This window comes from Hylobates moloch, unplaced genomic scaffold, assembly GCF_009828535.3.
Source record: "Hylobates moloch isolate HMO894 unplaced genomic scaffold, HMol_V3 SCAFFOLD_17, whole genome shotgun sequence".
In the NCBI taxonomy this organism is placed as follows: domain Eukaryota; kingdom Metazoa; phylum Chordata; class Mammalia; order Primates; family Hylobatidae; genus Hylobates; species Hylobates moloch.
The window spans coordinates 82752904-82778705 of NW_026652292.1; positions in this window are offsets into that span (position 1 = coordinate 82752904).

Here is a 25802-nt window from a genome sequence, read left to right on the forward strand (position 1 = left end):
CCATCCACCATCCATCCATCCATCCCCCACCCATCTATCCACTCACCATTCACCTGTTCATTATCCATCCTTCCACTCACCCTCTCATCCTCTCAGCAAGTGCACACTGAGGACCTGCCACATGTCAGAGCTGAGCACAGAGCACGACAGGCAGGGCCTGGAGCCCTCAGGTTTTTCACATCCTTAGGTGAGGTTGGTAGCAAGATAGGTAATAAAACATAAATTTGGAAAACAGGTAGCATGTCTTGCCAATACACATTATGAAAAAAATAGTGCAGGGAAGGGGGCCAGGTGCTGAAAGCTGGTGGGGCACAGGGGCAGCGTTACAGCCTCAGCCTGAGGAGGCAAGGGCAGTCTGATGTGGAGCTTCGAGGAGTGTTAGAGAAGCAGCCAGGGGGCCAGGTGGCTGGGGGATGAGCACGGGACATGGTCTCAGGACCTTGGAAGGTCTTGATCCCTTCCCTGGGTAACACAAGAGGCATCAGAAGCTGAGAGCCAAGGAGCGAAAAGATGTGAATCTGGCGTTATGTGACCTCCGCATGAGGCTGCCCCTACCTTCTCTCCTGACACACACCAGCAGGGGGTCCTAAGCCACGGATGTGACCAGTCACCCTGCTTGATGCCCTCAGTGGCTCCTGTCACCTCAGGGTAAAGCTCAGCCCTCAGCCCAGGCTCAAGCCCCAGCAGCTCCTGCACCACCTCCACACCCTGTGTGCCCTCGCCCTCCACTAGCAGTCATGCCAGCGTCCTGCTTTCATCCTTCCTTGCCTTTGACCTTCCTGTCTTTGCCCCTGGACATCCTTTCCCCAGTTCTTACTCTGGTGAGCTCCCTCTCCTTCATAGGCCTCCTCCCCCAGGAAGCCCTCTCTGGACCCCTGGGCAAGGCTGGGGGTATCTGCAAGTGCCAGGCATCTTGGCTGTGAGCAGCGGCCGGGTGCATTCAGGCCATGGCTCACTCACTCTGCTGGGCCCACCTGGGGAGCCCTTCCCTCCCTCCCTCCCTGAAGGTAGTCCTCTAGGGCTGTCCTGTACCCTGCAGATCTGGCTTTTGCCTGCTCTGGTACTGCCTGCCTTCCCTGCTGGTGCCCAGCCAGGTGAAGAGCACATGCCTGGCTCCCCTGGTGGGTCCCTCCTGCACATCTAGGGACACTGGGGGATGAGACGGTCCTGCCCACTCCTGCCCAGTGGAATATGCCCAGGTCTGGATGCCTGCCCTTCCCCCTCACCTGCCCCGATCCTGGCAAAGTACTCCCCATGCTCCTGCACTCAGGCCAGCAGTCAAGAGTCCTCCCCATCCCTCACCCCTCCATCACCAGGGCACCATTTCATGGTGAACAGCTCTCCCATCTGCACACCCTGGGCCAGGCCTAAACCAATGAAGGGGCCTCTGCATGGCGTCTCACTGTCCCACCTGCCTCCACCCCACAGCCAGAGCAGCCTCAGCAAAGGCCACCCTAGGCATGCTACCTGTGTGGATGCTACCCTTCCCATCATCTCCATGGCCCAGCCTCATGCCCCCCAGGGCCTCTCATCTTCCCTGCTCAGCCCAGCAGCCTCCGGAGCCCCTCAGCCCCGTGGCTGCTCCACCACCTACTGCTGGTGCAGGCAGTGCCCTCTGCCCAGGGCGCCTTTTCCTCCCACCCACCTGGAGCCCTGCACTGCTAGCTTTCTGCCTCTTCTCCTCGGCGCTGGTCACCGTGTGCTGCCACCCAAGGCTCACAGGCAGGGACAGGGCCTTGTTGCTGCTCCCCGAGGCAACCCCAGTAGCAGAATTCAGTGAATATCACTGAACGAATGAATGAACAAATGGACGAGCGTCCGTAGTACATCTCAGCTGCATGGTTCCCATGCTCACTATTTTTAAATAATAGGACAAAATGCAGCTATGCTTTGAGGTCCCATGGGAGTGGATTCTGTGGTGCCAGGGAAGGTGAGCACTTGGCCACGTGGAGCTGCTGGGCGAAGAGTTCCAGCCTTGTCGGTCAGGCCTGTGCTCCTGGGTCAGGGCTGGAGCTCCCCTGATGCTCACCCTGTCCTGCTGCCTGTGGCTGGCTCCCGCCCAGAGGAGACAGGGAGGAAGGCCAGGGCAGTGTGGGAGCACTGGGGAGGCCCTGCCATCATCCAGGGTGGGCAGAGTTGGCAGCAGCAGGTGCTGCTGATCCAGGGTGAGGGCAGGGTGGGTCCAGAATCCTGAGCAGTCCACTTTACTGGCCAGTGTGCAAGAGGGTGCCCCCACCAACCCTTGACCTTCTGACCTCTCCCTACCCACCCAGTCCTCCACCCCAGTGGCTGCCTCCTCCTGGCCCTTCTTCTCCACCCACTGCAGGCCAGGCTGACATCTCCTTTGCACCCTGCCCACCCTGGCCTCCAGCCATCCCATTTCCAGGTGGCAGGGGTGTGGCAAGTGGGGGGTGTGGCAGGTGGGGGTGTGGCAGATGGGGATGGGCAGCTGGGGAGTGGGCGGGAGGGGGGGGGGAGGTGGGGGGTGTGGCAGGTGGGGTGTGGGCAGGTGGGGGGTGTGGTAGGTGGGGGTGTAGTAGGTGGGGAGTGGGCAGGTGGGGGTGGGCAGGTGGGGAGTGGACAGGTAGGGGGTGGTTAGATGGGGGGTATGGTAAGTGAGGGGTGTGGCAGGTGGGGGGTGTAGTAGGTGGGGAGTGGGCAGGTGTGGGTGTGGCAGGTGGCAGGTGTGGCAGGTGGGGGTGTGCGGAGCTTCCTGGCACCCGCCTGCCCCCTTGCTCCAGGAGCTAGGGCCTCCCTTATCTAATAGGAGACAGAGGGATGACAGATCCCATGGGCATGTCAGTGGCTGCTGGGAACAAACGCAAGCAAAGGAGGGGACAGAGAGGGGTTGGGGGGGAGGGGGCCACGAGTTTAATTCAGGGGTCAGAAGAGGCCTCCTCGCCCAGGTGACAGCGAGAGCCTGACGGGGATTCCGGCGTGGCCACCTGGGGAGGAGCCTTCCCGGGCCAAAGGAGGAGGTGGAGGAGCAGCCGGGCAGGGTGGGCTTGATCAGAGGGCTCGGAGGCCTTGCAGGCACCGCAAAGAAGAGGCGAGGCTGACCAGACTCTGGCGTCTTGGTGGAGAACAGCGAGTGGGGGTCAGGGCGAGGGGGTGCGGGTCGTGACAGGCGCAGCCAGAGAGCCGGAGCGCGGCGGGGCTGGGGGCAGCTCTGGGGGTCTGCTTGCTTGGGGTGGGCCGGGGTCCCAGCTGGAGCAGCGGAGTGGAGATACCCGCAGGGGCTGGACGCCGAGCCCCGGGTGCGAGGTCTTGGGGGCGGGAGGACACGTGAAGCCTGCAGCGGACGGAGGGCAGGCCCGGCCGGCCCCGACACTCACCAGGGCTCCGGCTGCCCCGCGGGACACGGGGCGCGGTGGCCGCTGACACCCGTCAGGCGCGATAACGGGCGCGGCGCCGCCGACGCCGCGAGCGCATTAATCTTCCCCAAATTAAAATCTGCAGCGCGGCGTTTAAGATTGAGGCCACCACGGTTCAGCGCGGTGTGACCGCCAATTTTGATAAAAGTGTTTTAAGAGCGGGGAGACGGAGATAAATTGCCTGCGGCTGCGGCGCGCCGCCGGGTGAGAGCCGCGCAGACCCCGGGTCGCCCCCGCCGGCCGCGCTTCCCGCAGTGACGTCCGCTGACATGGGTCCGGCCTGGGCAGGCGGGGACCCCGCCCCCGGCGGCTCCCCCAACCTCCGCACCGCCGAGACACCGGGCAGGGAGCGTGCGTCGGGGTCCATGGAGAGCCCACCCGGCCAGCCGGCGCCAAGGAGCCGCCCGGAGCCCGGAGCGCAGCCGTGTTCCCCACAAGGTCCCCACCCGAGGTGTCCAGCTGCGCCCAACTGAGAGGGCGAATGCCTGATGCGTGCAAGTTCCTTTCTTCAACAACCCCCTCTAGCGCGCCCGAGGTGCAGGCACCGGCTCTGTGCCATGAGCTCCTGCAGGGATCAGCCACCTGGTTCCAGCAGGGGCTGGCCAGGGTCAGCAGTGAGTCCCACTCAGGACCACGCCTACTCTGCCCGGCCCAGTAGTGAGTCCCTCTGGGAACCACATGCGCCCTGCCAGGCTCGGCAGTGACCTCCACTTGGATCACAGTGACCACCCTTTGCGCTCTGACAGCTCAGCCAGCTCCAGGTCTGGCGGGGGTGTGATGGGTGATGCTGGCCATGTGGAGTCAGACGCCTGGGTGGGGACACAGGGAGCTGCCCTCCTGGGGAACCTCCCCAGGATTTCCCTGTCCCCTGCTCACAAGGGACCCCACAAGAGGGCCCCTTCACCACCCCTCCTCCCAGCCAGGTTGGCCCCTATTTTAAAGCCAGAGTTAAAGCCCCTTCCTCCTTGGGGCCTTCTCAGGCCTCACTCGCCTGACTTCCAGCGCTGTCTTCACCCCTGTGCCTCACTCTCCTGCCCTGTTGGGCAGTGCCCTCGGGTCCTCTATCCATGGTCAGCATTGGTCCCAGCAGATGCCCTGACCCACTCCCACAAACCCTCCCAGGCCTCAGCCCCTCCTGCTTCCTAGACACATCCCCACCTGGCCAGCTAGAGCTGCCTGCGAGGGCAGTGGGGCCAGGCTGGCGGGGTCTCCGGGGGAGGGAGAAGCACTGGCCTAGAGCCTGGGCAGAGCGGGCCCACGCCAGGGCCTGGGGTCTGAGGAGGGGCTCTCTGCGAGGGGTTCCTGGAGAAGGAGACAGAGCCTGAGAGGAATTCGCAGGGGCAAGGGTGCCAGGAGGGCTGGTTACAGCATTGGGGTCAGGATGGGGCAGGTCCAGGGGAGGAGCAGCGTGGGGGACTTGGGGCCAATTTTTGAAGGACCCAGAGAAGGTGCATTGGCATCAGCTCAGCTGGACACATCGCTGATGGCTTTTGCCTTTTCTTACAAAGTTGAAGCCTGTAGGAAACACCTGGTTTGCTTTGGGTGAAGCCTGCCTGTTTGTCCTCTCCCCTGAGCAGCCGTGAAATTGATATTTAAAACTAATCGTACAGCACCCACGGGGCAGCAGTGCCAGGCAGTGGCTGGACAGTGGCCATATTCATTCCATCTTGCCTCGGGCTCTGTCCATGACCCCAGCAGGAGATTAGGGGCTGAAGATGAGGGGCTTATCTCCAGCGGACAGCGGCCGCCCCACCCCCACTGCCAGCCGCAGCCCCCTCCTCCGGCTGCCCACGGCCGCTCAGCTGCCCCCTCCTCAGAGAGTGGCCCTCCGATCTCACAACATCCAATTACTGCCCTGACTGCTGTCTGGGTCTCAGATCAAATCGCTCAGCTGCAGTGAAGAGCCCCAAACAGGTCAATCTTGGCCGGTTAGACACGGTGTCCAGCACGAGGCCGCAAAGCCCGCCTCGGGAGCCAGAGGCAACACGCACGGCCCTGGGGTCGTGGCGGCCACCGGCCTCTTGATGGTGCTGGGCTCTGGCTGTGAGTCAGAGCCAGGACACTGTCAGCATGCAGGGCGCGGTCAGGCATGGACACGAGGGTGGTGACCTCTGGAAGGGTCACCAGCGACCGGCCGCCAGGCCACCCAGCAGCTCTGGCAGTAGGTGCCGCGGCCCCCAGCCCACCGGCTGCAGACCTGTGTGCTGTAGTGCACCAGGTGGAACAGCGTCCCTCCGAAATTCCTGTACATCAGTACCCACGAGTGTGACTCATTCAGAAACAGGCTTTGCAGATGTACTCAAGGTAAAATGGGGTCACATGGGTAGGGCGGGCCCTATTCCAGTGACTGGTGTCCTTATAAGAAGAGAAAACAGAGACACGGAGACACCTGCGCAGGGAGATGGCCATGGAAGACAGAGGCAGGTGGAGTGTGCCGCTACAAGCCAAGAGGATGGCACCCAGGACGGCCAGCAGCCCAGGAGTCTGGGGAGACGCAGGAAGGGTCCTCCCCTGGAGACTGCAGAGAGTTTAGTTCTGCCAGCACCTGGGTTTCGGGCTTCTGGGCTCCAGCCTGTGAGAGGACGCACTTCTGGCGTTGTTAGCCCCTCTGGTTGGGGCACTTTGTTATGGCAGCCACAGGACATTGATGTGCCCACCGTGTTGGCAAAATCTCTGGTTGGTCCTTAGGCCCACAGCTTCTGCCCACCTCCCCTCCAAGCCTCCTACCCTTCCCGTGGCCCTTTGGGTTACCCACAGTTATACCCTGATGTTCAGGGGTCACTTGAATCCACTGAGAATCCTATGTCAGTCCCAGCCATGTCATCAAACAGGGGCCAGCCCCCCTGTGATCTCCACCCTCTACCCTGGGGGCCTCCTCAAAGCCAGGCAGCAGGGCTCTGCAATGCCCTTCAGGCTCCCAAGACCCTGAACCTCTCCCCCTTGCCAGTCAGCCCCAAACTCAGCAGGAGCAGGGCGCAGCGCTTAGAGCCATCCACAGACCTGGCTCCACAGCCTCCAACTCTGGGAGACTCAGTGCTTGCATCTGTAAAATGGGGGAGAAAAGCTCACTGCTGAGGTGGCCTGTGCTCTATCATGCAAAGGAAAGAGTGGAGGAAGGTGTGTAAAAACGATGCCTGGTCAGCCAGTGTAGACAGGAATTATCCAGGAGAACCAGGTCCCTGAAATATCCCTAGCTCCAAGGGTCACTGTGAGGACTAAATGAGGGGACCTGGGTAAAGCTCTCTTTGCACAGTGCCCAGCCCCTAGTGGGCACTCAGCAGACGCTTTTCTCTGCCCCTTGGTATTGACAGCCACTGGGGGCCTCCTCCGGACCCTGCATTCTCAGCCTAGAGTGGAAGGTGTCACCAGTACAGGTGGCCTGCTCTCCCTTTAAGGTTGGACCCCAAATGTGGGGTCCTTCATGGCCCTCCTGCCACAGGCACTGATGATCATCCATGGCCTTCCATTTGGTGGCTCCTATTTCATTCACAGCCTTTTGTACTTGTGTGCTCTACCAAGGTATCAAAAACCTATTATCCCATTTAATCTAATGGCAACAGTTTGAGGTCAGCAAGGCAGATGTCTTTCCCATTATCTATCACATCATCATTGCTCATATTCACCCATCATCACCACCATAATCATCACCATTATCATCATCCCCACCATCACTATCACCATCATTATCATCATTCACACCATCACCACCAACATTATCACCACCATCACCACCATCAGCAGCAGCATCGTTATCATCACTGTCATCATCATCATGTCATCATCATCATCACCATCATCATCATCACCATCATCAGTAGCATCACCATCACCATCACTATCATCATCATTATCCCTACCATCATCACAATCATCACCACCATTGTCATCACCATGGTCACCACCATCACCACCACCATCATCATCACCATCACCATCATCACCATCACAGTCACCATCATCATCTTCACTATCATCATCACCATCACCATCATTACCATCATCATCACCATCACCATCATCATCACCATCACCATCATCACCATCACAGTCACCATCATCATCTTCACCATAATCACCATCACCATCACCATCATTACCATCACCATCATCATCACCATCATCATCACCATCACCATCACTACTACCATCTTCATCACCATAATCACCACCATTACCATCATCATCATCACCATCACCACCATCATCACAATCAACACCATTATCATCATCACCATTGTCACTGTTGTCAACCCAATGATGATCTTCTTCATTATCTTCACAATGATCCATCATCATCATCACCATTATTGTCACTGCCATCAACCCCTTCGCTACCTCCTTTATGACTGTCATCATCATCATCATCATCCAAAACCAATTTTCAGCTGCAAAGTCAAAGGTAAAGAGAAGCACTGACTGACTTGCTGAAGGCCACTTGGTCTCCTACAAGGCCACTTTTTAGAAGGGTTCAAACACTCCGACACCTTCTGATCTCCTTCTGTCCCAGTCCCAGAAGAAACGCCACCCAAGCAGCACCCACAGTGCCCTACGCTCTCTACCTTCCCCCTGGAGATGCGCTGATTTTCTGGCCCATGCCCACAATCAATTCTGCTTGAGGCTTCTGTATCCTGCTCACTCCCTCAGTCATGCCCCATCTCTGCAAGGCCAGAGAATCCTTTTCCGTAATACCCAATAAATAACCTGGATTTAATTGAATTAATATCGACAGCATGTAATTGCTCCTGGTTGTTCAAGCCTGCTGAAGAGGGGCGTGAGGGGGTGGGGCAGTGAGGTTATTGCTTTAAAAAAAAAATGCCCTGAGCCCCGAGCAGCATTTTGGCCTTATTATTATAGTTATAATGAGGGCAGCTGATTTGATCTCTCCTTCCACAATAGCGCAGCACAGCCTGGCTAAATAAACAGCCAAAGTCCTTTGTCCCTGTGGGCTGTTTCTGGGTAATTAAAATCAATAGGGTCTTCCTCGCAGATCTCCTTAGCCTCATCAAGCCTCAGTGCTCAGGGCTGCCAGGTGTAAGACAAGCAAATGAACTTGCAGGCCCCTGGAGGGGTGGACTCAAGAGCTGCTTGCAAACGAACCAACCAACGGGACCGGATGGGCAGTGCCCCGGCCAAGCCCCCTTCCCACCTGCTGGTGGCTGTCCTCCAGTGCTGTGGCCTCCCTGGGTCCCAGGAATTTTGGAAAGGGCCACAGTCCCAGAGGTGATTGTGTGTGGGGGGGAGGTGGGGCAGGGGGGAGGCTGCGGGGTGGGGGGACTCCAGAGTGGGCTGTGAGGCCGAGGTCTCAGGCTGCAGCTCCGAAGCCAATGGACAGAAACCCCCAGGTGGGGCCTGGGGTCTGTGAGGAGGATCAGAAAGGGCTCTCCCCACCCGGGCCGGTGTCCTTTGCCCACTCTCCCCACCCTGGCCGGGGACCTCTGCCTTCCCCACTCCACCTTTAACTTCCATGGAAGGTGAAGGAAGCCCCTGTGGAGCACTGGACTCCCCTCCCCAGCGGCCACCCCACATCCTGTCCCTGGTCCCACAGTGGCACTCAGCGGCCACGCGTGGACTCTCTGGACCACACAAGCTTCAGGACCCTTGCTCACTGCTCAGCGGGTGGGCACCCACCTGCAGGGTCCTGTCCTGGGCTCTGGGGTCCAGGAAGTGAACGGCCCAGAGCCCACACCAAGGCGAGGCGGCCGCCTGCTGTGCTTGGAGCAAACCGGGAAGGAGCTGGCACAGGGTGTGGGCAGTGGGGCGGGAGGGCCCCGAGGAGGCCATGGCAGGTGCAGGGACCAGGCCCGGGAGGCCGTGGGGGCAGATGGGTGGATTCCAGAAACACGCCAAGGACAGAGACTGAGAGGTCAGTGAAGATGGGGGGGTGGGGGGCACTGATGTGAGGGCGAGGGGCCGGCCGTGGGGGTCATCAAGCTCAGAAGAGCCAGTGGGGCTGGAGGCGCCCGCTTGGGGTCCTCAGAGTGTGGATGAGGGATAAGTGCAGACAGGGCAGGGAGGGGTCAGGGCAGCACCGCGTGCCCACAGTCAGAGGATGGGGCCTGGAGAGACAGAGAAAGCAGCAGGGGAGCCAGGGCAGAAGAGTCTGCGGGGAGCACAGCTGGGGTGCGGGGCCGTGCTCGGGGTGGCCGAGCTCCAGAGGCAGGATTGGAAACGCCCCCGGGGGCTGAGGCCACACTAGGCTCCTCCCCGCCTCGTCCTCCTCCTCCGCACGCTGTGAGGCAGGGACCACAGTGCTGCTTTTACAGAGAGTGGTCATCACACTCAAGGCCGCCGTGGCTCCCCCTGCACTGGGCTGTCTCTCCAGATGTTTTTGAGGCTGTCCCCACAGATCTCCCCGCCCTCTGACATCCCTTCTCCTGGACCCCTCGACCACAGTGCCCGGCGTCTCCTCCCCAGCACCGCACACTCTGGCTGCCAGGTCCGGCTCTAGTCCAGAGAGCAGGCTTAGAGGGCAGGGGCAGGGGGCAGGCAGGAGCTGCCCGCTGGCTACAGCCCCTAAGGGAAGGGCCCCTTCTGGATGTAAACTGTTACATTTCCACCCATGTGTGTGAGTTTTGGCTTCTACAGGCCCTGGCCTGGCCTCAGGCCTGCAGGGCTTGTCCCACGTAGTGGGGTGGGGACCACAGCACCAACCTGGGGAGGCCGCTGCATCCTGGGAGAGGCTCCACCTGAGGCCCTTCCACCCCAGCCTCTCCACTCCCGCTCAGAGCTCCCTCCCTGCCCAGCTGCTCGGAATCCTCTTCAAGACGCGTGCAGCAGGGGCTGGAGTCACCCGCCTGTGCCCTGGGACCCAGCACGGAGCCTGGTGGCCCAGAGGAGACAGCCAATTCATGTGTCCGTCAGGGTCCAGCCGGAGGCAGAGCCGACCCAGGCCACCCTTGGTGTGGGCTCCACGGGTGAGTCCCAGAGGGTGGGGGGAGCAGGACCAGAGGCCCTCGGACCCTGATACGTAAGGACCTGATGCTGGCAGAGGGAGGCGGCCCCAGCCAGCCCTGCAGGGAGACCGCCCACCAGTCAGAAGGGCGAAGGGCTGGGCTCTGCCAAGCCATCCGCCCCTCACCTCCACTCAGTGGCAGGTTCACCAAGGACGTCTAACAGCCCAACTCTGGCCTTCCTCCCATACAGCCTACGGGCCACCCCGTGCCCGAGGACACCTGCCTTTGAGGGTCTCTGCCTGGCTTGCTGAGGACCAGGAAAGAATTTAATTCCATTCTTAAAAGAGGTTTCAACTTCATGATCCTCTGTGAGCCCTCTTTTCCTAATTAAATGTAGCCTGAATTAAATTCCTTTCAGGGCGTGGGAGCAGCCGGCGCGCTGACCAGCCGGAGGGACCCTCACCCCTCGGGGTGGGCACGAGCAGCGCTCACAGGACAGTGATCCATGGGCCAATATCCCCAGCACCCACACAGCCGACCCCAGGGCCGCTATTAGCTACTTTTTAATTAACTGTCCGCCTCTCCCACCCTGGGCAACCAGACGCCCAGAAGAGGGAGGGAGAGGCCAGGCAGTCTGGTGTCCACAGCCTCCTTTCCTGCTGACGCTGTGGGGCTGCTGGCGCCGCCTGAGCCGCACTCCGGGGCCTCTGTGTCTCCCCGTCCTGCACAGTGCAGAAATCCCAACCTTCACCCACATTCCCTCGGGTCTCCCAGGGCCTTCTGGTCTTCTCGGGTTGGCTGGGGGAACACTGGATTCCGCAGAAGCAGCAGCAGGAGTAAGGGGCCCTCGGGGGAGGGAGGGCAGGGGCTGGGGAGGGGACACCCGAAGTAGGAGGGGGCGGAAGACCTGGCAGCAGGAGAACCAGGGGTGGGGGAGCCGTGTCGGCCATGGGGTCACGGGGCTGCGGCTGCCCCCTCCCTTGGGGGTGCCTAGGGACATGGTGCACCCCACAACCACCAGCCACCCCCCAGGGCCTGCCCACGGCACAGGGGTCCAGAGACCAACAGTGGTGAATCAGGTATGCGCCGACTGGACCTTGGGTTTCCAGAAACTGCCTCCAACAGAGACCCTTGGATTTGAACCCAGGCCCAGACAAAGCTGGGACCCCAGCCCTGCTCCTGCACTTATTTCATGAAGCTTTGTGGGCACTGAGTCGCTGCCTTCCTGCAGCAGAAATCTGGTGGGAGAGAGGGGCACAGACGGGAGAGGGCAGGCTGCCTGGCGAGGAGGGGGCAACGGCTCAGCTCGGTCGGCATGGGGGCCACTTTGAGGAAGTGACTTGGAGCTGAGGCTGCGGCAAGGGAGCAGTGAGCTCCACACAGCTGTGGGTCCCGTGCTCCCTGCAGACGGCAAGTGCAGAGGCCCGAAGCAGGCAGGGCTCAGGTCAGCGTGGCTGGAGCGAGCGCAGGGAGTTGGCAGTCAGGGAGGAGAGAAAAGGTTGGGTGCCCACAGGTGAGGTTCTGCTGCCTTGGCTGCAGGCTATAGGAGGTGGCCCCTCTGAGGGCTGGAGGGAAGGACAGCTCTGGGCTCCTGACTCAGGGGGCCCTGCTGGAGCCCTCTCAGGCCCTACCAGCACGGCCGCCACAAGGCCCGGCTTACTCCCAGGACCCCAACTGCAAGCAGAATGTGGAGCCCACACAAGGGGCTTCAGAGAGCTGCAAAAACACACGCTTACAGCCACTGGGAGGTTCACAACCAGCAACACAGGCCCACACACCTGACACCCTCCCCCACACACCTGCACTCCCCACACACGCCTGCATGGCCCACCACCAGCATGCAGACAACCACGCCCCACACTGGCGGAGGCCTCCTCGGGCACCCCGGCTAGCTCACACTCTGTCCACTCCCATCGCCTGTGTACACAGCCCCACGTGGGCCGCCCACCAGGCTGTCCTCTGTGGATGCTGGACACTGACCCACTCGGGGCTTGTGGGGGGTGACGTGATAACTCTGCAGTCTCAGTGAAACGCGGCTGCCAGCCCTTGGCTGGAGGATGCTGGGGGTGGGGGTCCTTCTCCAAGCCTCCTTTCCTTTTCCCCAACTCCAGGGCTGGAACAACAAACCTCACGCCCCTTCCCACCCTCCATTTGCAGGGGACCCCAGTGCTTTCTGATTTGACACCTGTCTCCCCTGAGTGTGGCTCCTCTGGGCTGGGACGGGCTCAGGAGCGACGGACGGGAGCGGCATAGGACATAGCGTGCACTCTGTCCTCTTCTCTCCCTGCGGCTGGAACACAGTCTCGGAGCCTTCCCTGGCTGGGGACAACCTGTGTGGGCACCTGGGCCCTGAGTGCAGGGACTGGGCCTCTCCTTCCTATGGAGACCCCAGAGGTGCACAGCGTGGCCTGTGTGGCGAGCAAACATCAAAATTCCTTAATCCATGTCCAGTATCATGAAGCCCAGGGGGTGGCCACTGGGGGCTGCCCGGTAACCTCGGGCCAGCTCAGTGGGGTCCTGGGCAGCAGCTTCTCCCCCCACTTGGAGTCGGAGAGCAGCCTCCAAAGACCCCTGGAACCCCCCGGGCACAGACTGAGGCCAGGTCGCCCCCAGTGTGCTCAGACAGGACCGGGGTGCAGAGGCCGCCAGCGTCGCGCAGGCTGGGACTGGAGGGAGGCGGGGCGGGAGGGAAGCCTCCCGGGAGAAGTTGACCCTTGCAAGCGAACAATCCCTGGCGATTTCCCAGTCAAGTCCCGGCAAGCAATCAGAGCCCCCCGCCAAGGTTCAGGAGCACGGTCGGAGGCGAGAGGGCAGCCTCTGCCTTCATGCTTTATTCCCTGACAGTATCCATCTTTCCAAATTGATTTTTGATATCCATAGTGACCTGGAAGGCAGACACGGCGATAACTCTCGGAAAGTGGAAAACAATATTATCGCCACAAATATGAATTACTGGCCGCCAGGTTAAATCTACTGTGCAGTGAATTATGTGACCCTGGCGCTCCTATAATTCTTGGGAATTTTATAGAGTCGTGAGAGGGCCTGTGGGCGCTGACAAGCACTTAACAGCCAGAACCGGCCCCACAACACTCTGGGCCATTTGATTTAGCCGTCCCGGGTGCTGCGGGCCACTCTGCCCTGTCTGCGAAGCACTGGGAAGGAGGGGGCTGGTGGGCCACCACGTCTGGAGTTTCAGACTTCATCTGAGGCTCTGATTGTCATTCTCAGGGCTGGAGACTCTTAAGACGCTGCCTCGCCGCTGTCATGGGCAACAGAGCAGCACCCTCTCTGTTCCCTGTTCACCCTCTCTGTTCCCTCTGTTTACCCTCTCTGTTCTCTGTTGACCCTCTGTTCCCTCTGTTCACCCTCTGTTCCCTCTGTTCACCCTCTCTGTTCCCTCTGTTCACCCTCTGTTCCCTCTGTTCACTCTCTCTGTTCCCTCTGTTCACCTTCTCTGTTCACCCTCTGTTCCCTCTGTTCACTCTGTTCCCTCTGTTCACCCTCTCTGTCCCCTGTTCATCCTCTCTGTTCCCTTTTCACCCTCTCTGTTCCCTGTTCACCCTCTCTGTTCTCGGTTCACCCTCTCTGTTCCCTGTTCACCCTCTCTGTTCCCTGTTCACCCTCTCTGTTCCCTGTTCAACCTGTCTGTTCCCTGTTCACCCTGTCTGTTCCCTGTTCACCCTCTCTGTTCCCTGTTCACCCTCTCTGTTCCCTGTTCACCCTCTCTGTTCACCCTGTCTGTTCCCTGTTCACCCTCTCTGTTCCCTGTTCACCCTCTCTGTTCCCTCTGTTCACCCTCTCTGTTCCCTCTGTTCACCCCCTCTGTTCCCTCTGTTCACCCTCTCTGTTCCCTATTCACCCTCTCTGTTCTCTGTTCACCCTGTCTGTTCCCTGTTCACCCTCTGTTCCCTTTTCATCCTCTCTGTTCCCTTTTCACCCTCTCTGTTCCTGTTCACCCTCTCTGTTCCCTGTTTACAATCTCTCTTCTCTGTTCACCCTCTCTGTTCCCTGTTTGCCCTCTCTATTCCCTCAGCAGGTACCTGCCAGTGGCAGTGGGTGGTGGGAGACCCGTGTAGCCTCGTCAAGGGTACAGACACCTTCTGTGAGAGGGGCCTTAGGGCTCACCTGGCCCAACCAAGAGTAGGTGGACACCCAGAGCCCCACAGCAAAGGGCGTCCTCCCACCTCACAGAGCAAGGCCAGGCCCACCTTGTGGGATGAACACAGCAGAGGACATCTGGGGGGCAGGTGGAACCAGTGCTGACCAGTGCCTGTCCCTGGAGGTGAGGCGAGGCTCCCACCCAGGCAGGCAGGATCGAGGGGTAGGGAGGCCTGGGGGCTGTGCTGAGGACTGCCCACAGCTGCTGTCCATTGGTTGAACAAAAGCACAAAGGGGGCTGGGCGCGGTGGCTCACGCCTATAATCCTAGCACTTTGGGAGGAGACCAAGGCAAGCAGATCACCTCAGGTCAGGAGTTCAAGACCAGCCTTGCCAACATGGTGAAACCCTGTTTCTACTAAAAATACAAAAATTAGCCGGGCGTGGTGGCACATGCTTGTAATCCTAGCCACTCAGGAGGCTAAGGCAGGAGAATCACTTGAACCCGGGAAGTGGAGGTTGCAGTGAGCCGAGATTGCACCACTGCACTCCAGCCTAGGCAACAGAGCAAGACTCCGTCTCAAAAAAAAAAAAGTACATAGGAAGGGATGAGAGAATGGATGAATGAATGAATGAATGAGAGAACTAACAAAAGAAGGAGAGAGGAGGGAAGGAAGGAAGGTGGGAAGGAAGGAGAAGCTGAGTAAGTGAACATTGAGTGCCAATCTGGCTGGCCAGAGCCAGAGACAGTGGGAAGCATTTCTGAGCTCAGGCCCAACCTCCAGCTGCCCCAAGTCGGCCTTGTCTGACCGGGGGCATTTGGGGCCCCGGGGTGCAGACGTCGGGGAGAGAGGAGAGTCAGTCAGTGTGAAAGCTGTGGAGGTAAACTCGGTGGCAGGGTTGGGGGGAAGCACCTTGATGTTCGTGCCCCTGATCAGCTCTGTGCCCATTGCCGGCCGGGCTGCGGGCTGTCCCCAACCCAGGGACGGCCAGGGACCCTGGGGCTGCGTGTCTGGGTTGAAGTCGGGGACATAAGGTGGTGGGGAGTTGGGGGAGAAGAAGGGGCTGCTGGAAGTTCGGGCTGAGGGGGGTCGCCTTTGGGCCTGGTCCTCAGGGTCCCTTTCTGACCAGGACTCCCCAGAGCGTGGCGGGGCTGGCTCAGCAGCTCCCTACAGAAGATGGCCACCTCCTCCAGGACCCCAGCCCCAGGGCCACTCAGAGATGGGGGTCCGCATGGGAGGTTGAGGGAGAAGCCTCTCAGCCAGGTGTCCAGGACCTTCTGGTTGTCACTGATGCCTGGAACTGACTGGAAGTGGAGTCCACAGGCCTCTCCAGGCCCCAGACCTCGGTTCCTCGTTCTCCGACACCCAGGGATCTCCCTCAGTCCTGGGACCGGGACCCACACTGCCCACTGGTCGCGGGAACTTCCTGTGCCAGGGTCCTGGGGGGCAGAGGCCGGGACCGCGGGGCTAGCCTGGGTCTGTCCTCTGGCCTGGAGTTCTCTTGGCAGCCCGGCCTGGGGAGGGCTCCCGCTGCACCGCCTCACCACCAGTTGGGGGTGGGGGCAGGACCAGGACGAGTGCCAGGTCACACCGGGAGGCCTCGAGGGTGGGACGTGGCCGACCGTCTCCCACCGTGGGACAGCAACAACACAAATGTCATTTAATTTACATGACAAAGTGGCGCCATTATTGCGAGCTGACAGAATGCCGCTGGGGCAATTTCCGAAAATTATTTAAACAATGTAATGAGTTAAATGTCAGCGCTGGCTAATTATGTTTATGCTAATTGTTAATTAGCCCTATAATGCAGATAGTCTTAATTAACAATGGTTGTGAGTGTGGGCGGGGGCTCTGGTGGCTGACACGGACTCTGTGGGCTCAGAAAGGGCTGGGAGGTCCCGGGGGCTGGGCATGGGTCCTGCCAGCCAGGCCTGGGCACCAGCCTGCAGCTTCTCCTGTGTGGCCCTAAGGTCCCCCCAGCCACCTGCGTCCATATTAGAAGGACCTCCGGAGGCCAAAGTGTCCTTCCTCTTCCTCTCTCCTCCCTCCCCCGTCTCCATCCTTCTCCCCTCTCCACCAGGCTGAGGACAGATCAGAAGGAACGTCACACAGGCCAGCTGGGCAGGTGTTGGGGTCCTGGCTGGCCCAGCCCTGCATGAGCGCCTCCTGTGGGAATGACAATGTGGCTCATTGTTGAGGGAGGCGAGGCTGCTCAGCCAGGCCCCCCCAGTCACTCACCACCCCCCAGAGCGCTGCCAGGAGAGGGTGTTTAGTCCCCTGTGATGGAGGAGGAGTCAGACACCACTGGGGAAGGCTCTGCTGCCAGGCAGGGAGCTGAGGCTTAAAGGTCCCAGAGCTCCCACAGTTTCCTCCAAGCCCCCTTCTACTGGGCCACCTGGACTCAGGGAGGGGTTCTGCCTCACACTCCATGACTTCCCAGGGACCCTAACCTCACTGGACAGGGCCCTGGGACCACCCCATGGGCAGAGCGGGCCGCTGGGCACCCTGCTGGATGAAATGAAAGGAACAGCCACAGGGACTCCCTAGGGTGGGGGCCCTGGCCTAGGCCATGGGGGGCTGAGCTGGAGAGGGAAAGGAAAGAAGCAAAGTCATCTAGAGGAGCTGAGATGGGAGGCCTCTTGAGCAGGATCTAGGAAGTGTCAGGGAGAAAGAGGAGGACTGGTCTTACAGGGCTGGGAGGGATTTGCATAGCACAGGGCAAGCATGGAAGCTGAACCAGACACAGGGAACAGAGAGGACAAACATGGAACAGAGAGGACAAACACACAACCGAGAGGGCAAACAGGGAACAGAGAGAGCAAACACAGAACAGAGAGTGCAAACAGGGACCAGAGAGGACAAACAGGGACCAGAGAGAGCAAACTGGGAACAGAGAGGGCAAACACAGAACAGAGAGGGCAAACACAGAACAGAGAGGGCAAACACAGAACAGAGAGGACAAACACAGGACAGAGAGGGCAAACACAGAACAGAGAGGACAAACACAGGACAGAGAGGGCAAACACAGGACAGAGGGGACAAATACAGAACAGAGAGGACAAACAGAGACCAGAGAGGACAAACAGGGACCAGAGAGGACAAACAGAGACCAGAGAGGACAAACAGGGACCAGAGAGGACAAACAGAGACCAGAGAGGACAAACATGGAACAGAGAGGACAAACAGGGAACAGAGAGGACAAACAGGGAACAGAGAGGACAAACAGGGAACAGAGAGGACAAACAGAGTGTAAACTAAAAATAAAATCCTAAGCTCCTCACCAAATAAATGGAGTCCCTCTATCCAAGGTAACCTCAGTGAAACCTTAAAGACTTAGTTCCCAGCCATGATAAAAAACACGGAGGTGGAACTTACCTCGTTTTAGTTCATCCGTTTTAGAGTGTAGCCACAAAAGACCAGCATTAATGTTGTGCCTAAACATTAGAGGTCATTAGAGATCACTGGAGATCTGGAGATCACATGACTGGCAGAACAGACTCTTCATGGGAATAAGATATCAAATTATAAACAGGGCTCAAAAGCTACGCCAGGCAAGGGTAAGTCCCACCTGCAGTCCATTGATCCTGCTAAGAAGGGCATATTGTGGCTGACTGACATAGGATCCTTATCTTAAACACTCCTTTCTGGTTTTTGACAAAGTTTTGTTCCTTTAATCAATTGCAGATTAAACGATCTCTGAATCTCCCTATGACTCGTGATATTGTCTGGCTTTGTGTTCCCACCCAAATCTTATCTTGAATTGTAATTCAAATTGTAATCCCCATGTGGTGGGTGAGGGAACTCGTGGGAGGTGATTTACATCATGGGGGAGGTTCCCCCATGATGTTCTTTTGATAGTGAGTGAGTCTCACCAGATCTGATGATTTTATAAGTGTCTGGCATTTCCCCTGATGGCACTTCTCTCTCCTGCCACCATGTGAAGAGGATGTGTTTGCTTCCCCTCCCACCATGATTTTAAGTTTCCTGGGATCTCCCCAGGCATACAGAACTGTGAGTCAATTAAACCTCTTCCCTGTATAAATTACCCAGGCTCGGTTAATTCTTATAGTTTTGTGAAAATGAACTAATACAGTAAATTGGTACCAGGAGTGGGGCACTGCTAGAAGGATACCCAAAAATGTAAAAGCGACGTTAGAACTGGCCAGCTGGCAGAGGTTGCAACAGTTTGGAGGGTTCAGAAGAAGAAGGAAAAATGTGGAAAAGTCTGGAACTTCCTAGAGACTTACTGGATAGCTTTGAATAAAATGCTGATAGTGATATGAACAATGAAGTCTAGGATGAGGTGGTCTCAGATGGAGATGAGGAACTTGTTGGGAAGTGGAGTAAAGGTGACTCTTGCTATGTTTTAGCAAAGACACTGGTGGCATTTTGCCCCTGCCCTACAGTTCTGTGGAACTCTGACCTTGAGAGAGATGATTTAGGGTGTCTGGAGGAAGAAATTTCTAAGCAGCAAAGTGTTCAAGAGGTGACAGAGCATTAAAGTTTGGAAAACTTGCAGCCAGATGATGCAGTAGAAAAGAAAAACCAATTTTCTGGGGAGAAATTCAAGCTGGTTGCAGAAATTTGTGTAACAAGGAGCCGAATGTTAATTGCCAAGACAATGGAGAAAACGTCTCCAGGGCATGTTAAAGACCTTCATGGCAGCCCCTTCCATCACGGGCCCGGAAGCCTAAGAGCGAAAAATTGTTTTGGAGACCTAGGAGGAAAAAATAGTTTCATGGGCTTGGTCCAGGGCCCCCTGCTGTGCGCAGCCTAGGACTTGGTGCCCTGCATCCAAGCCACCTGAGCCATGACTAAGAGGGGCCAAGGTACAGCTCAGGTCATTGTTTCAAGCCCCAAGCCTTGGCAGCTTCCATGTGGTGTTTGTCCTGTGGGTACACAGAAGTCAAGAATTGATGTTTGGGAACCTCTACCTAGGTTTCAGTGGATGTGTGGAAATGCCTGGATGTCCAGGCAGAAGTTTGCTGTGGGGGCAGAAGCCCTCATGGAGAACCTCTGCTAGGGCAGTGCAAAAGGGAAATGTGGGTTGGAGCCCCCACATAGAGTCCCCACTGGGGCACTGCCTAGTGGAGCTGTGAGAAGAGGGCCACCATCCTCCAGACCCCAGAATGGTAGATCCACTGACAGCTTGCACCATATACCTGGAAAAGCCACAGACACTCAACACCAGCCCATGAAAGCAGCCAGGAGGGAGGCTCTACCCAGCAAAGCCACAGAGGCAGAGCTCCCCAAGGCTGTGGGAGTCCACCTCTTGCATCAGCGTGACCTGGATGTGAGACATGGAGCCAAAGGAGATCATTTTGGAACTTTAAGGTTTAATGACTGCCCTATTGGATTTCAGACTTGCATGGGCCTGCAGCCCCTTGCTTTGGCCAATTTCTCCCATTTGGAATGAATGTATTTACTCAATGCCTGTACCCACCCTGTATGTAGGAAGTGACTAACTTGCTTTTGATTTCACAGGCTCATAGGCAGAAGAGACTTGCCTTGTCTCAGTTGAGACTATGGACTTGGACTTTTGAGTTAATGCTGAAATGAGTTAAGACTTTGGAGAACTGTTGGGAAGGCATAATTGTGTTTTGAAATGTGAGAAAATGAGATTTGGGAGGGGCCGGGGTGGAATGATATGGTCTAGCTCTCTGTGCCCACCCAAATCTCATCTTGAATTGAAATTTGAATTGTAATCCCCACATGTTGGGGGAGGGACCTCATGGGAGGTGATTAGATCATGGGAGCAGTTTCCTCTTGATGTTCTCATGATAGTGAGTGAGCCTCATGAGACCTGATGGTTTTATGTGTCTAGCATTTCCCCTGCTGGCACTTCTCTCTCATGCTGTCATGTGAAGAAGGACGTGTTTGCTTCCCCTTTTGCCATGATTGTAAGTTTCCTGAGGCCCCCTCAGCCATGCAGAACTGTGAGCCAACTAAACCTCTTTCCTTTATAAATTTCCCAGTCTTGGGTAATTCTTCATAGCAGTGTGAAAACAAACTAGTAAAACTTGTAAGCCTCTGTTTTGAGATTTCCCACCTTTTCGGGCTGAATCAATATATACCTTTGATATAGTTTAGATATTTGTCCTGCCCAAACCTCCTGTTGAATTGTAATACGTAAGGTTGGAGTTGGAGATGGAGCCTGGTGGGAGGGGTTGGAACATGAGGGCAGATCCCTCATGAATGGCTTGGGCCCTCACCCTGGTGATGAGTGAGCTCTCCCTCTGAGTTCACATGAGATCTGGTCATTTAAAAGTGTGTGACACCTCCTCTCCACTCTCTCTCTCTTTTGCCTCCTCTGGCATGTGATGTACCTACTCCTCCTTTGCCCTTCACCACGACTGGAAGCTTCCTGAGGCCTCCCAAGAAGCAGATACCAACACCATGCTTCCTGTACAGCCTGCAGATGTGACTTTAGAGAGGACAGCCCCCTCAGCCATACCACTGCCACACAGAGAGGGAAAAAGAGAAAGTACCCATGCATATGTGTGACCTTTCAAATCACAGCCCCACCCATTGATCGACAAAGCCCAATTGGCATCTTGTATATTACAGTTTGAGCAATCAGATTATTCATGCCTCCTTTACTAGGGAGAGGTGTCAGAGGTAGAAGGCTTCCCACTCCCCTCTCTCTGTCTCCAAGGAGGTCATTCATTCTTGCTAGAGCACACAAAGGCCCCTACTGCACCTCTGCAGCCACATCTCTAATGCTGTCCCCACATTGGCACCTCCCACTTCCCTCTCCATAGCTGAGGGAAGGTAACATAGCATTACACTACTGATGATGGTAGGATAACAGGAAGAGCAGGGGCTCCAGAACTCCTGCCCCAGAATGGGCTACAGGGCCAGGGAAGCTATGCTTTTTGATCAAGGAAACATATGTGCATCCAAATCCAAATTCCTTCACTGAAAAGTGTGTGACCTTGAGCACTTTACTCTCCTGAGTTTCCTTATTTGTAAAATGGGAATAACACTTCTCTGGCTGGGTTGTGTTAGGGTAAGAAATGAAGTGTGCAAAGCATCTAGCATGCAAAAAACACTTGATGATGCTTGATCAAGCTTCATCATCATTGCCATCAAGCATCACCATCACCTGATGGGGTGATGATGGTAATAATAGTAATGGTGATGACGGTGGTAGTGATTGTGTTGGTGATGATGATAGTGATGATGATAATGGTAATAATGGTGGTGGTGATAGTGATGTGATGATAGTGCTGTTGGTGGTGGTGATGGTGATGATGGTGACAATGATAATGTGAGATTATGGTGGTGACGGTGATGAGATGATGGTGGTGATAGTGATGATACTGATGGTACCGATGATGAGATAATGGTAATAATGGTGATGATGACAATGAGGATGTGAAACAATGATGGTAATGGTGATGATAATGTTGATGGTGGTGATGATGCTAGTGATGATGATGATGGTGTTGAGGTGGTGATGATTATAATGGTGATGGTGGTAGTGATGATGATGGTGGTGACAGTGATAATAGTGTTGACGATAAGAATGGTGGTGATGATAATGTGATAATGGTGATAATGATGGTGATGATGATGATAATGATGGTGATAATAATGACATGGTGAGAGGATGATGGTGATGAGGATGATGATGGTGATCGTGATGACAATGGTGATGGTGGTAGTGATGGTGATGATGGAGATGATGGTGGTATGGTGATAATGGTGGGAATGGTGGTGGTGATGGTGGTGATGATGATGATGGTGATGGTGGTAGTGATGGTGATGATGTTGGTGATGATGATGTGATGTGAAGATGATGTGATAATGGTGGTGATGGTGGTGGTGATGGTGATAATGATGGTGGTGATGATGATATGATGATGGTGATGATGGCAATGTGATATGATGAAGGTGATGGTGATGAGGATGGTGGTGATGATTGTGGTGATAGTGAGGATGGAGGTGATGGTGGTGCTAGTGATGATAAAGGTGATGGTGGTAGTGATGGTGATAATGGTGTTGATGGTGATTATATGGTGATGGTGGTAGTGATAGTGATGATGGTGATGGTGGTAGTGATGGTGATGATGACAGTGGTGATGATGATGTGATGGGGATGATGAGGAGAATGGTGGTGATGATGATGTGATAATGGTGTTGACGGTGATGGTGTTGGTGTTGGTGATGGTGATGATGGTGATGGCAGTAGTGATGATGATGATGTGAGGTGATGATGGTGATGGTGGTGATGGTGGTAATGGTGGTGATGCATTCAGTGGGCAAAAGTGGGCAAAAGTTAAACAAAGAGCAAAACCTCTGGTTGCTGCGGCCATGAAGATGTGTGACAGCATCGTGCTCACAGTCTCTTGGCACTCATGTTTCCGCTGGCATCCAATTTCAGCTTGAATGCCATCAAGAAGTTATCCTTCTCTCCAAAAGAAGGGGGGCATAAGTCACATCTTCCTGTCCTTTCAGGGTCACAGAACACAGATGGGTCCATCCCACCCCTCAACCTCCTTGGGCTCCAGGCTCCCTTTCCAAGTGATGGGGGCTTGAGATGTGTCAAAGACTTGTTGGGTTCCCCAGGGACACACAGGAGATATAAGTGGGTCAGGGAAAAGAGGAGGGGCCCCCAGTGAGGACTCGCCAGGCAGGTTCACTCTGCTCTGCGTGCCTCACATGCTTAGAGACTTCCCATGCACCAGAGGGCCTTGGGACCGCCTGTGGTGATGACGGTGGTGCTCGTGATGGTATGCCGTGGGAGGCATCCTTCAGCCAGACGACAATAAGAAGTGGGGATCATATATACTACCCAACAGGCCAGCTCACACACTCTTGAGGGTGAGGGGCTCGAATAACACTCGTGCCTGGACATACACCAGGACACGTGCTCACCCTGGTGAGAGGGCCTGAGGCTCACGTGGCTCCAATGCCCTTCACCAGAGGACATCTGGGAGCTGCAGGAGCATCTTCAAGGAGGCGGCGTCCTGAGCCCACCCCAGCAGGGCTTGGCACAGAGTCACAGAGATGGAGGGTGGTGCACGGAGTGGGACAAGCCAAAGCCTCCCTGGCCAAACCTACCATTGGACACGCGGTTCCAAGCCGTGGGGCACCCTTAGACCCCCGACCCCAAGCAGTGCCAAATGTGAGCGGAGCTGAAGATGGCTGGGCAGGAGCCAATTAACCCTAGGCCTCCAAAGCCAAAAATGGCAGCATTTAGCCTTATTTAGTACCATTTATACCAAACCGACAATTGTACATTCACTCACTCAGCCAGTATTCCCTGAGCACCTGCTGTGTCCAGCCATGTCCTCGGAGCTGGCCGAGCTGAGAAGCCGAGGGCAGGAAACAGGAGCAGCCCTCCCTCCTGAGCACCCGCTCTGTCCACACCTGGTCTTCACAAGGAAACTCAGGGAAGTCCAGGGAAATCCCCCAAACCGATGAGGAAACAGGCTCAGGCAGAGGGGCTGCCCAAAGTCTGCTCCACAGGCAAACCGGGCTCCCACTGGCCCCGTGACTCTGAAACCCCAAGATTCTGAAACTCCATGCTGCTCAGAAAGAGCTGCAGAGACCCCCTCCTTCCCCCACCGAGGAGGGAAGAGGTCCACGGGCCTTAGACAGGGCCCCATGGGTGTCCAGACCATCAGGATGGTGTGGACACCCGGGAGAGTGAGGTGGGACCAGAGCTCAGCCGGCGGGGCCCGCTGGAATTGCTATCTGCTCAAAGCCTTTCTCTTCCTGCCCTGTGCTCTGAGGAGGAAGTCAAGGAAATGGCAGTGCTGTATCCTAAGGCTGGGTGTTCACTACAACCCTTCCAGTGCTCCCTTGTGCAAGAGGCGAGGTGCATGGAGGTGACAGATTGTGCCCAGGCCCCGGAGGGAGGGGAGGCCAAGCTGGGATTTAAGCCTGTGCTAGCCAGGCTCTGGGTGCGAGTTCCTAACCAGGACCTCACCCCCGTGCACGACAGCCATCAGGGTATGCACGGAGCTCATGCAGCCGGGTCTTGTCCCCAGAGCCCAAAACCAGGTGGGCAGTGATCCAGAAGCTTCTCCCTGTCCCCACATTGCCAGAGGAGGCCTGGCCCATATGCAGGCCGCCCGCAATGGCCCCAGGACAGCGTGACAGTGGAGGAAGTTGGCCAGGAGACCACAGGAGAGTTTCCGACTACACCCAGGGGCGAACGGAGCTGACCTTTATGTAGGGAATCTGGGGACACGTGGTGACTACCAAGGTGTGGCTGGCAGCAAGGCCTCATCCTGCACAGACCTTGGATAGGGACCTTCTGGACTTCACTCAGCATGAACTGGGTTTCCTAAGCCCAGAAACCCAGGTCCTGGGGATCTCAGGGCTCGCCTCACTTTTTTTTTTTTTTTTTTTTTGAGAGAGAGATGGGGTCTTGCTATGTGGCCAAGGCTGATCCCGAACCCTGGGCTCAAGCGAGACTTTCAGCTCGGCCTCCCAAAGTGCTGGGATTACAGGCGTGTGCCACCGCGCCCGGCCTTTATTTATTTAATCTGACTTTAGGAAGACAAGATTCACTGAGATGAGGTTCCCTTGGCTGCCCTCGCTAACATCCCACCACAGAATCCGGACCGTCCCCCAATCCACAAGTCCACCTGGGAAACCGCTCCAGGATGGAGAGGACTCTAGGGGAGACAGCCAGCAGGAGGCGAAATTCTCACTCCGGGGACAGACACGCAGCTCAGACTGGCAGCAAATGGAGGGCCAGAGGGGGAGGGTTCAGGAAGCCCCTCACCCTGCCCTGACACTCGGCTGTCTCTATCCAACACCCCTCGCCTCTTTCTGTCTCTCTCCCCACTGTCTCTCGCTGTCTCACTCTCTCTCCTGTGTCTTTTTCTTTCTGTCTCCTCTCTCTCACTCCCCTGTGTCTCTCTCCCTCTCTCTGTCTCTGTCTCCGTTTCTCTTTCTCACGTCTTTGCCTCCCAGCTCAGTTTCTCTATCTGGTGCCAACCTAGCCATCCTGGTCTCAAGCACAGCGTCCTCCACCAGGGAGGGGCCAACCCTCTCATTAGCGCCCCTGTGGCACTTCCTACCGGGGCTTTGGACGTCGACACCCGGAATCCAGGGCACCCTCTCTGCTGCCACCTTGATCGCTGGGTTCCCTCCCGGGGCCTGGCCCTCCTCTGTTTGTTCACTTGTCATTTAGAAGCTGGGGGCGGGGCGGGGCACTCAGCCCAGGAGGGACCATGGGGAGGTTCCCACGTGCTGCAGGTTCCCAAAGATGCTGAGTTGGACCCAAGGGGTCGACTTTGGGCTCAGGTTCCTCTCCTGGGTGTTGTGAGGTCCCTCTTCTGCTGTCGGTGACTGGGGGTGAGAGCTGGTGGACAGGTGTAGAAATGAGGGTGGGAAAGAGTCCCCTGTGGTCAGCCTCTCTTGCTCCTCCTCCACCCCCAGGCCAGGACAAGGGGACCCCAGGGCTGGGATTAGAGG